This window comes from Camelus ferus, chromosome 7 (genome assembly GCF_009834535.1).
Source record: "Camelus ferus isolate YT-003-E chromosome 7, BCGSAC_Cfer_1.0, whole genome shotgun sequence".
Lineage (NCBI taxonomy): Eukaryota > Metazoa > Chordata > Mammalia > Artiodactyla > Camelidae > Camelus > Camelus ferus.
The window spans coordinates 79,415,735-79,428,800 of NC_045702.1; the positions used below are offsets into that span (position 1 = coordinate 79,415,735).

General features: G+C 40.0%; 1 protein-coding gene across 4 annotated transcripts in view; it reads right to left on the reverse strand.

The window, feature by feature from the left end:
• Positions 1 to 13,066, reverse strand: part of VPS41 (VPS41 subunit of HOPS complex) — a 178,463-nt gene that overhangs the window by 78,236 nt on the left and 87,161 nt on the right. The gene's annotated exons all lie outside the window — the stretch shown is intronic.

The following is a 13,066-nucleotide window of genomic DNA, read 5'->3' on the forward strand; positions in this document are numbered from 1 at the left end:
AGATTTTCTATTATTCCTATTTGATAATTACTCTGCACGGACCACATGAATTATTTTCATAATGTTAACAGATACGGGGATGAAAATCCATCCTCTGATTTTTCACAGTCAGGATAACTTAGGGGACTATCTGAAATAAGACAATAAAACTACCCAAGATTCACAGGAACTGAGAGAAAGAAGGAATGTCTGAGAGAGACTGACTATGCAGTAGAATTAATTCACGTAAACTCTTCCTACTTTTTAAATAAGACATTAACTTGTTCAGAAAATTGTTAGTAGGGTCTTGTTGCAATTCCAGTCACAAGAAAACTCACTCCAGTCCATCCTTTCTGCTGTGGTGAGTGTGCTTTTTGTCATGGGAGGAGGTGGAGGGCACTGGACCCTGGTTTCCCTTTGTCTCCTGCTCCAGCTCCAAGGAAACTTCCAGCAGAGGGCAGGAAGAAAAGGAGAGGATTCTGAATTCCATCTGAGTTTCCAGACTTCTATTACAATAAATCTCGTGTACCCTGCTCTGACATGAGTCAAAGGAGCAGAGAAGCTTCTCTCTTAATGTTATTTTTACAGTACAGACGGCACAGGACGTTCCACGCCACTGATGGATGCTCAAATGCAGGATGGAGGGGGGGATATACGAACTTCTGTAAGTGAAATAAATTTTAACTCATTTCCATTACAATTTTAGACGTGATTTATGTTATTTTCTCATAGTTTTCAAATAGCAGTAGTTTTGTCAACTTTAACTTTGTTTCTGAAAGATAAGAAATAATCTGTAACCAAACAGATATTTCTTTTAAATCTATTAGAGAAGATCGTCACCTTGGAGAATCCTTTCGTAAGTCAGATAATTTCCCCCTAATTTCCCAGTTCTATATACGTTTTCACGTCATGCTGGTTCTCAGCCATGGGATAATGAGGACCATAGTGTATCTAGTTCACTGAGATCCATGGATTTACTCCTCATCCCCCCAGCAGACTGTAAATCCATTGGGGAAAGAAACCACATCTTAAGTGGACTTTGTTAGACACACAAGGAATAACAAATATTAAGCAGAGTAGGCTTTCCTCGATCTGCTAGGCATGGCCCCATCCTTGTTGTCCAGACACATCACGTATTTGCTACAGGAGGAGCTACGTCATTCCCAAATCCTCAGCACACCTTTAGTTGCGTCCCTAAACTATTTTAGACATGTTGGAATCTGCCTTAATCTCACAAATCTAAAGGAAAGAACTGTGGGACTGACTCATCCACTGAATACATCCACACTGGGAGAAAGGGCTCATTTATACTGACGCCGTGTCCTACTCCTCAAACGTCAGTCTCTTTCCCTCTGCTCGATGCCAGAGGATGTAACTTGTGCACCACTTGTCAAAAATAACGTTAGTCCTTCCCTATTCGGTTTGGGTAACCGCAGCTCCTTGATTCCAAGGATGCCCACTGGCCTCTCGCATGGCCTGAGCAGTGAGTCCCTGGGATGGGTCTGGACTCCTGCATGAGGCTCTCTGGTTTGTCACAGTGCCTGCTTCTCCTAGTTGTCCCCCCACCACCACCACCGCCCCCACCCTGCCTTCTCTCCCCGATGTTACCTGCCTGGCCCCTTGGAGCATTTATTTCTGCCTTCCCTCTCCGCTTTATTGACTCACAAGTCCTACCTTCTAATACCTGCATAGTATAAAACCTTAAATGTCACCTGGTGATGATGGAATTATTCCCATTACTGTCCTTGGAAACTTTCTCAACACAACTCTGCTGTCCATGCAGGATTTGATGGATAACATTCTGCAGGATGTACAGTTTCACACAGAAGGGTTTAGGATTTTTGAATCCCAATCTATGAGAATTTCTGGTAGAAACACACTGTCTGGCAGGAATGCCAAGGAAAGTTCTGCTTCAGTGATTTAAAAAAAAATGCTGCTTTTCTTACAAACGTGCTACGTAAATCTAACTACCACCAAACTATCTGCCTGTATTTCGCTGACATTTAATAAAATCCATTTCTTTCTTCCAGCCATAAAACTGCCTGGAGACCTACTGAGCACGAATGTTCTACAAAGCATTTTAGAGGGTAAGCCATTGAGTGAACTGCCCTTAAAAGGAACTGGTTAAGTTACCTGGTTCGTCTTCCACCTCCTGGAATATTGAATTGTCATTATCACAATATTGAGAGCCATTTAAGCTCAATGGGAGCTAAGCACAGAGAGAGGAAAAACTGTTTCCAAGAGGTCTATTTTTTGTGGGAGAGAGTATTTCAGGGCTTTATTTCCCATAAATCCACATTCTGGCAGTCAGCACTCTCGGTACTTATATTTCAATAGGAGCCCTCACATCCTCAGCAATATACTTTTTTCTGCTACGTCCTGGGTGGATAAATCTATCTAGTACTTTTCCTACAGCAGAGTGGTTAGGATGTACATCCCAGAATCTTCCACCCATGGGGCAGGGCTCCGATCGGGCTATAACCCAGCTGATGACCTGGTGGTGTTAACACCCTCCTTGATGGAGGAAAGGGAGTGTGATGGGCCCCTTTTTAATCGTCTTGTGGTCTTTCAAGTACATAAATCACTTGAGTCAGTTGCCCTCAATACCAGCAACCCCGCCTGCTCTGAGGCTGGGGTATAAGCCCACGAGAGAGCAGGGTGGTGGCTGGCTGCTGGCAGCAGATAACAGCCTTGGATCTTGATGGAGACAAGAGCGATGAAGAAGAACCCCGCAGAGCAGGGAGGGCCTTTGATTTGCTTCCTTCTTTGGCTCAGTACCAATGTTTAAAACATAGCTTTTCTAAACGTACATGCACCCCAATGTTCATAGCAGCACTATATACAATAACCAAGATATTCAAACAACCTAAATGTCCATCATCAGAGGACTGGATAAAGGAGCCGGGGTATATATAAACAATGGAATACTACTCAGCCATAAAAAGGAATGAAATAGTGCCATTTGCAGCAACATGGATGGAACTGGAGATTGTCATTCTAAGAGAAGTAAGCCAGAAAGAGAAAGAAAAATACTATATGACATCACTTATATGTGGAATCTAAAAAAAAAAAAGAAATGAAAAGAAAAAGAAAAAGAAAAAAGAAGACACTAATGAACTTATCTACAAAACAGAAACAAACTCAGACATAGTAGACAAACTTACAGTTACTGGGGGGAAAGGGGATGGGAAGGGATAAATTGGGAGTTCAAGGTTTGCAAATATTAACTACTATAGATAAAAAAACAAATTTATTCTGTATAGCACAGGGAACTATGTTCAATATCTTGTAGACCTATAATGAAAAAGAATATGAAAACTAATGTATGTATGTATGACTGAAACATTCTGCTGTACACCAGAAACTGACACGTTGTAACTGACTGTATACTTCAATAAAAATAATAAAATAAAAAATTAAACACATGGCGTTTCTAAACACCACAGAGAACATAAACCACATAGGAAGAAATCAGGAATTTCTCAAATATGTTACATGGCTCTAAACTCGGTGGTTATTTTCTGGACAAGTTATAGTCCTTCCATCTCCTTTCCCTAAAGGTGATCTCACATGTTTCAAAGCAGGTAAATACAGGCCAAATACTGCTGCCACAGAAAGTGTCTGTACACAGATGGATTTCCAGAGCCCCCCTGAAACGCCATTTGCTTCCAAGCAATATCGGAATAAACATAACTGAAAGGCAACACAGGTTTTGAACAAATCCTTGAAATGAATGAATCCTGTGAAAACCATGAAGCCAGAACAATGCTTTGAAATTTACACAAGACCACATTAACATAAGGTACAGTCAATTTAGTGACCAAGAAATCCAAGCTACGGGTTCAATGTGAACCAAAGATGAATGCGGAGGTGCCACCCAGGAGCAGTCTCCTTTATAAATATATATAAACTAGCAATGACAGAGATACAGATCTATGGATCTACCCACCCAGCTCTATGGGTTTAGTGTCAACTCTAGCCAGCATGGGAGGTAGGCTCCTACTTAAACTAGCAATCTGCAGTTTCTGCATGTGTAACTCACAACTGCAAATGTGATTTCAGAAATGAATGGGGCATTGTAAAAATAATTTAACCACACACACACACCCCCCAAAAAAATAGAAAGAAAAAGAAAACCAAAACTTCCATTGTGGATCCTGCAGACTTAAGAGAGCTAGTTATTCATGATAAACACCTTGGGTCTGTTTTTCAGATTGCAGCTGTCTGAGGATGTATTTCCTGAGGCTGGGTTCAAGGTTAGACCCCTCCCCAGCAAATCAGAGAAAACACAACAGTCATCCTCCGGGTGATTAAACTTGAATTAATGTTCTGTGTGATGAACATATATCTCTAATTTTAACTATACCTAATCTTAATCGTAGACAACGGGTGGGAGGTGGTTTTAAGATCTTTGCATCATAAGGTGATTAAAAAAGAAATACAAAACTGCTAAGTCCTGAATAACAGTGTCACCTGAACACACAGGTTTATGTATCTGAAAAAGCACTTCACTCAAATTAAGATAGAGCAAAAAGGGGGAAGAGTAAAGATCAGGACACTGTCTGCAGAAGAAACCAGGTCAAATGAACTTGCCTTCAAGCGGGCACCTTGGCTTGTCTTTGAGAGCCTCCAAGGCAGCGGCTGGACTGACAGTCTGGGGAGACTCACATCTCCAGAGTACCACGTATTCGCCCTCTTTGTACACAGCTCAGTGTCTACTCTGAAGTCTCATTATGACTCCTCGATAATGCCTCCCTAGAACAAGAGTAATTACTTGAGGTTTAGCCAAAATTGGAGAAAAGGCTGCAGGCCATTCAGTAAGCAGCAGTAATTTGCGCTCAAACTGACAATAAACATCAGATGGACAAGCGTCACTGTTCTGGCTTCTATGGTAATATTAAAAGCTGCCGCAAGCAAAGAATACAAGCAGAGAAATCACAAACGAAGAGATGGAAGTGACTAGTAACTAAAAATGCTCCCAATCACTAATAATTCAAATAAGTTACAAAATAGATGGAATATCTTTCCACGTGTATCAAATTGGCAGGTAGATACAGTGAAACAGGTCCTCTACACAGCTGGTGTACGCGGGTTATGTTTTGTGGAATGCAGCTTTACTTGGCAGTATGTATCAAAAGCCTAAAAAAGAATCAGAATCTTTGACCCAGTAATTCCAATCTTAGGAATCAGTGCTAGGAAAACATTCAGAAGCACAGACAAAAATGTTCATGCCCAAAGATTTCTAGCTTCATCACTGCATGATTTATGATAACCCCAAACCGGATACAATCTCACGTTCCAATAACATGAGAATGATTAAGAAAATTAAACAGACCCACAGGACAGAATATTATGGAACCAGTAAGGAATATCTGAGCTAAGATTAGACTTTAATCACGTAGGGAATTTCGTATGATTTGTGATGCTAAGTTGAAAAGAGAACCAACATAGTTGAGATTACTTTATACATTCTTTTATTATTGCTTTTTCTTATTATAAAAGTAAGGCATGTTTCCAAATAAAAAAAAGCAGAAAATAAAAGCCAATGAAGGCCAGAAAGAACACTAATAATCCTGCCCAGATATTATTAAAAACATAACGTTAATATTACGAATATTTTGGTAGCTAGCCTTCTATGAATACTGCTACATCATACGTTATTATATTTCTACCCAAAAACCGAACTCAGACTATACATCTATTTTCATAAAATACCTCATTAGAAGCCATCTAGCAAATGTTGGGCACTTGTCATAATGGAGAAAGAAGAAAGCCGACATGCAGGAGCTGGCCTGGCACTCAGAGCTGGGCCTTGGTGCTCTCTGCATGAATACAAACGATTTCCCAGGACACCAGCATCAGACAAGGCCCCGTGACCACGAGGTGGAGGACAGAAACAGGACCACTCCATAATCATACGGGAACACAGGACAAAATGTGAGCATTTCTCCAAGCCACATAAATGTCCACCCCCCCCGCCCCAACCCCATCCTGGCTAAAACGAGAGACTGCTGCTGCTTTACTGATGATGTCTTCAGCCTTGATATGGTCCTTCCTCCTTCTGGTTATGATTTATTAAAATGCCCAGTGGTAGAATCGCTCTTGCTTCTTGATGGCGCCGGATCTAGAGGGAAGTTCTGCTTCCTCAAACCCTCCCAAACCACCTCTCGCCAGCTCAAACCCTGGAACATCTTCTTTCTAACACACCTGCTTCCTCCTACCCTACGGGTGTGTTCCTGGTGATCTTGGGCCACGGGGCACTGACACAGCCAGGTCACTACTGTTAGACACCGAGTTTGTCCAAATTTGCGCTGTTACCAACATCAATGCCAACGTTCATTGGCTAAAAATGAATTAGAAAACTGAAAGGGAAGCAAACAATGGGCTGGGGGGTAGGGGAAGCCCAAAATGCTTAAAGACGAAGGACTACGAAATTACCCCATGGTGATACATACATACATACAAATTTTTTTCCTCTCAAAAGACTTGGAATACTCATTTTCCTACCCAATCACCATTCTGATGAATGGTCTGATGGACTAACTACTTTCCACAGGCAGCATTCCACCTATCTGCTTTTGGAAACGTCCCACTGTTCCTGAAATCAGACACTACGTGTTCACAGCACCCGATGTGGACCCTCCTACAAAGCTGTGTTCAAGAGGCAGCACTATTCAAGCCACAAAGTCCCGTGAAATGACTATGATTTCGTCTGTACTGGTGACACCAACTCACAATTGCTGCAAGTGTGACCCCCTTGTATATAGAGCCTTATCTTAAAAAAAGAAAATGAAAGGGAAAAACTTAAAAGTTACTTATATAGCCTTATCTGAGACAGAGAGAGCGAGCAAGCGATCAAGCAGGAGAGAGAGAGAGAGAAAGAGCTTCCCAGTGTCCATGACAGTCCACTGGTATTAAACCCCACAAGAATACAGGATGAGCATTCTGAACTACACAATGATTTCTGCACAGGCAATAACTATTCAAAATACTTCAGAGCAATCACAGTGCTCTCAACGCACACAGGAAGATACTTTCAGCAAGAAGCAAAGGATGGTTTGATTGCTCTAGGAAGACAGATGATGCACTTCAGAATTCAGGGGGAAGTTGAAAACAGTGTGGAACTATTACACGGGGAAAAGTTAGGTGAACTCATTAAAAAAAAAAAAGGCTTCTATTCTCAACAGGTTTTGGATGGCAATGATAAACAAGGGGGATGACTATAGAAAATGCATCCATCTCAAGGACTTTGGGAGCTCTAGAAATTGACATCAAAAAGGCAATTAATGTTTGAGACAAATGAACTTCCTCTTGAAGATGACGAAGAAAACCCATTGTTGAGATTGAAAATGATTTCTGTTTTAAGCCCTGGATTTCTGTTTTTAGCTTCAACCAGCTAAGTCCACCGAGGTGACGAAGAAAACCCATTATTGAGATTGAAAATGATTTCTGTTTTAAGCCCTGGATTTCTGTTTTTAGCTTCAACCAGCTCAGTCCACTGTACCAAAATAAACTTGTACAGTACATCCATTTTACAACTTGGTTTTAAATACGTAAAAAACATTTGTAAAGGTTACATTGTGTTCTCCTTCTTACTGGTGGGTGGGTTTTAATCAATTTTGGTATGTTTACAGCATGAGATGAATTTCTAGGGATGGAAGGAACCACAATTTATAACACAGTGCCCCAAAGAAATGAGGGTGTTTATTTACACTAGGTCCTACAGGCAAGCACCAGGACATAAATTTGGTGGTTGCCTGGGGAGTAACGTGTGAGAATAGTTTGCATGTACAAAGATGCCTAAGAGCAAATACCTGAGTGCCTGCAGAAATACAGCACTCTGAAGATTCACTGGGCAGCAGAACGTGTCGGGTAACTGATGTCAAATTCTTTTTGATCCCAAGAACTCCCAGCTTCAATCTGACCGGCAGATAAACACATGAGGAAGCACCTCTCCATTTCACGTTTAGTGGTCACAGTGGCTCGCTGGGCTGTCTGGCTTCTAAAAAGATTTGCATTATTCCAGAAAAGCTGCTTTATTGCATCCTCTTCCAAAAAGAGGCTGGCTGTCAGAAAATGCAACGTGTTGTTCGCTGGAAACTGAGAAACTGGTTGATACTACTGCCTTTGTCCTTCAGGTAGAATCTGCCACAAAGCTTTCAGCCCTGAGCAGTCAGGCGCTTTTCCTCATTTCATGCACGCAGGTCCTTTCGTGGTTTGCTGACTGACACTTTCCCGCTTACAAAGCAACCTTTCTCCGCGGCCAGGGCCCCTCCTCCTCGCCCACCACAATGCCAAACAGCTGACTACCTCCTTTATAAAAATGAACTCCGTGGCAAACAGCATTGCGACAATTTAATAATTTGTCAGAGGAGGAGAACTAGTTATTATAAAGTGCATTTCAGAGTTCAAAGGTAAAGGTCGTAGGGAGCTAAAGTTTATCTGCTGACGGAGAAAGTTGTGCAATTTAGAAATAAAAAAAAAAAATCCAGAGCCAATCTGTTTGGCAGACTTGTTTCGAAAGCAGATACCTCATTGCTATGCTCTGGCATTAGAATTCTTCCTACACGGGGAGGTTACACTTAAAATAAACAAACAAAATCCATCGATTCATGTGTTTGAAAGCTCTCTCCATTGGTACTCTTAAGACAGGTGCTTTTTCTTTTCTTTTCTTTTCCATAAGGAAACAAAACAGAATTTAGAATAAGCTTTTTATGCTCATGTGTCAAGCAGCAGAATCCATAAATCCAGCGATGGCATTCAACTACTGCGAGGTTACCTTGAAAACCTAAAATAAAAGTTTATGCCAGACTGAACCATAGCCTCCTCTTCCTAGTCCCGCGTGGGTAAGGAGCTACCTCCAGAGTCCTAAGAAGCTTGAACCTTAAAAAGGAAATATCAACAAAAGTGTCCAACTACAGCTGGTTTTTTTCCGCTCCCCTGCTGTTCTGCAGGGCTATTCTGCAAGGTGTGTTCTGATTACTTGAAAAAAAGATGTATTTTTTTACAGGAATCAAAAGTTTTAATAAAATCAAATCAAGTAAAATATTAAGTTAGACATTTCTGTCAAATATCCTTATGAAATGACAGCATGAATATCTCCTTGTAGGACTTCCGTCTTTCCTATTTTGCTTTTGTAGTTGCTGTGCTGGTTCCATTGTTTACAGAAGGTGGCATGTAACTCCAAAATGCATCTGGCTGTCAGTCTAGGGAAAATCAGTGTTCTTAAGGGTTAAGAATGCCTTTTTCCCGTATTACACCTTCATCTGGCTAGTCTTTGCTCCAGTTTTTTTCTTTTCTTTTTTTGAGGGGGAAGATTAAATTAATTCTTAAAGGCAGAAGGTCATAACCTTTCAGTTACATGATATTTATCTTTGCTCTTTTCCCCCATATGATCTGCTATCTGCTCTAAACAGAGAGGTCTTGATATCTACAATATATGATTATTGCAAGGTTATCACCATTTGCTAAATATTGGACTCTTCAAATTTGTTCTGCTTTGTGGATGGTCTGAGTTGAAAACTGCAGTTGGAATGATCTGAGTTGTGATTGGGCCAATGCAGTATTTGTTCTTCTCATTTTTGCAAGGTACAAAAATGCCATAACTTGGTTATTCCAAAAAAAAAAAAAAAAAAAAAAAAGCTCCTAAAGATTTGCTAACACCTTAAAAATGAAAATAATATTTTCACAATAGTATCTTTCTTACTGTCACCTGAAATCAACATGAACTCAAAACAAACAAAAACATTTCCTGAAATACTTTCAACTAAATAAATCTATTTTAAAACAAACAAAACACAGTAATGTCAAAAACAGGCACATACAGAAGGAAGAAATCTCTCTAGAAATTTCTGCAAACCACACTAAGCCTGTGCACATTTTGGAAATCTCGTGCACATCTTGGAACTCTCTAGTTATTTAACTCTATACATAGAGGTCACTATAGTTTATTGAATAAACACTACTTTTTACTACTTGTTAAATACATATTTCCACAATAAACTTTAATGAATCCAGAGAAATCAGTCAATAGTTTGTGCATTAAGAGTCCCTGAAGAAAGGACACATTTACATACTAATGTTTCTTAAATCTCTAACTTAAGTAGGAGAAATTACAAGGGCTTTTGAAAGGGAAAGAACTCAACATCAAAATGCTGTAAAAGGAGTTAATTTGTTTGTCATCCCAGAAGTAACTGCAGTGAAATTAATGGCTCTGAAACCTAAAAGGGGTACTGGTACAGGGACAGATACACAGATCAACACAATTGAAAGTCCCGAGACAAATCCTGGCATTTATGGTTAACAGAGTTTTTAAAATTTGAAGTATAATATTGTGTTAGTTTCTGATGTAGGCACAGTGATTCAGTTATACATATATATACATTCTCTATCATTATAGGTTATTACAAGATATTGAAGGTAGTTCCCTGTGTTGTACAGTAGGTCCTTGTTGTTTACCTATTTTTATATATAGTAGTGTGTATCCCCTAATCCCAAACTCCTAATTCTTCCTGCCTCCCCCTTCCCCTTTGGTAACCACAAGTTTGCTTTCTATGTCTGAGTCTGGTTCTGTTTTGTAAATAGGTTCATGTGTCTCATTTTTTAAGGTTCCACATATAAATGATATAATATGTTATTTGTCTTTGTCTGATTTACTTCACTTAGTATGACAGTCTCTAGGTCCATCTATGTTCCTGCAAATGGCATTATTTTATTCTTTTTTATGGCTGATTAGTATTCCATTGTATAAATATATTACAACCTCTTTATCCAGTCATCTATTGATGGACATTTAGGTTGTTTCCATGTCCTGACTATTGGAAATACTGCTGCTGTGAACACTGGGGTGTGCGTATCTTTTTGAATTAGAGTTTTCTCCGGATATACGCGCAGGAGTGGGATTGCTGGATCATATGGCAACTCTATTTTCAGTTTTTATAGTGGCTGCACATGGTTAACTGATCTTTGACAAAGGGGCCAAGACAACAGGCACAGGAACAGACTCTTCATCAAACTGGTGCAGGAACAACTGGATATTCATATGTGAAAGAATGAATTTAGACCCCTACCTTACACCATACACAAACTTGAAGTAGATTTTAGAGCTAAATTTAAGAGTTAAAATTATAAAACTCTCAGAATAAAACACAGGCATAAATCTTCAATACCTTGGAATTGCCAAAAGCATAAGTGTCAAAAAAAAAAGAAAAAAAAGGAAAAAAATGGCACTTCACCAAAATTAAAAACTTTTGCACTTCAAATGACACCATCAATAAAGCGAAAAGTCAAGTCACAGGCTGGGAGAAATTATTTGCAAATCACAAATTGATAAAGACCAGAGTATATAAAACAATTTTACAATTGTGTAATAAAACGACAAACAGTCCCCATCAAACAAGGGGCCAAGAGTCTGAATAGACATTTCTCCAAAGATAGGCAAATGGCCAATAAGCACATGAAAAAATGTTCAACATCATTAGTCATTAGGGAAATGTAAATCAAAACAACGAGATGCCACTTCCCACTCAGCAGATGGCTGTAATCAAAAAGACAGACAAAAATGAGTGTTTGGGAGAATGCGGAGAGTGTCAAACTCTCACATATTGCTAGTGAGAATGCAAAATGGCGCACTCACTTTGGAAAACAGTTTGACAATTCTTCAAGGTGTTCAACACAGTTACTATATGATCCAACAGTTCTGCACCCAACAGGAATGAACGATCACGGCTGCACAGTTATACACGAATGTTCACGGCAGCATTATGCATAATACCAAAAGGTGGAAACAACCCAAATGCCCATCAGCTGATAAATGGCTAAGTAAAAGATGATACATCCATACAATGAAAAAGACTTAGGCCGTAAGAAGGAATGAAGGCCTGACACATGCTACAACACGGATGGATCCAGGAAACTCCTGAAAGAAACCAGACACAAAGGCCATGCACTTATTGTATGATTCTATTTACATGAAATACCCAGAACATATAAGAAGTAGCCAGAATAGGCAAATTTATAGAGAAATGAAACGTATTAGTGGTTACTTAGAGCTGGGAAGCAGGGGAAGGGGGAAAGGGGAGTGACTGCTAATAGGTACTGGGTTTCATTTCTGAGATGATGAAAATGCTCTAACCAAAGTGATTTATCAACATTTTAAACTATTGAGATTTTACGACGAATTCGTATTAAGAAGGCAGCAGACTTCTACGAATCAGATTCTCCACCCTAGCCCAGCCTTCAGATGAGTGCAGTCCTGACCACAATCTAGACTGAAGTCTCATGAGAGACCCTGAGTCAAGACTCATACAGGAAAGCCACTCTCTAATTTCTTGGAACTGTTAGATAAATAAAGTTCGTTGTTTTAGGCTACTTAAAAAACAAACAGAAAGTGACAGCATTCTAATATATCCCCACTGATTTTTACATAAAAATGCATGGATTTAAATTATGCTAAGTAAACTTATCTTATAGCTCACATAAAATTTCCTAACTAGAAAACTGTTTAGTACAGAAATACTTTAACAAGAGGAAGCTACTCTTTCCTGAAGACAAATACAATAAAGTAGCTATTTTTTTTCAGGAGTCAATCAGCTGCAGGTCTAAGATAGAGAATGTTACTTTGAAGCTGTAATTCCCACAGATTAATCCCACAGACATGTGTACGTGAGGCTAATGATGCTAGATTGTACGGATAATGGCGAGCTGTAGCGAGGGCGGGAAGGAGCTGGCCCTCAACCAGAAACCAGAGCTGGGGCGGTCTTGGCTTCGTGCCGTGGCGTGGAATTGGGATCTACAGGACCTGCCAGTCAACCATTGCACTGAGCTAAAACCAGTGCTTGAAAAACGCTGGGTGAGGTAATGGCCAGTGCGCTCTCCTGTTCCATCATTCTCAGAAGCAGCAGATCAAGGGAAAACGACACAGAGCTACAACAAAACATACGAAACTATTTGGTAGCTGGGCCTCAAAGTAGCCACTCCACAGCAATGCCCGGCTATAGAAATAACCATAGATACAGCCTCCTGTTCGCTGAGCCCTAAACTGAATGAGAAATATCTTCAGAGTTCCAGTACAGTGGTGGTGTTTTGT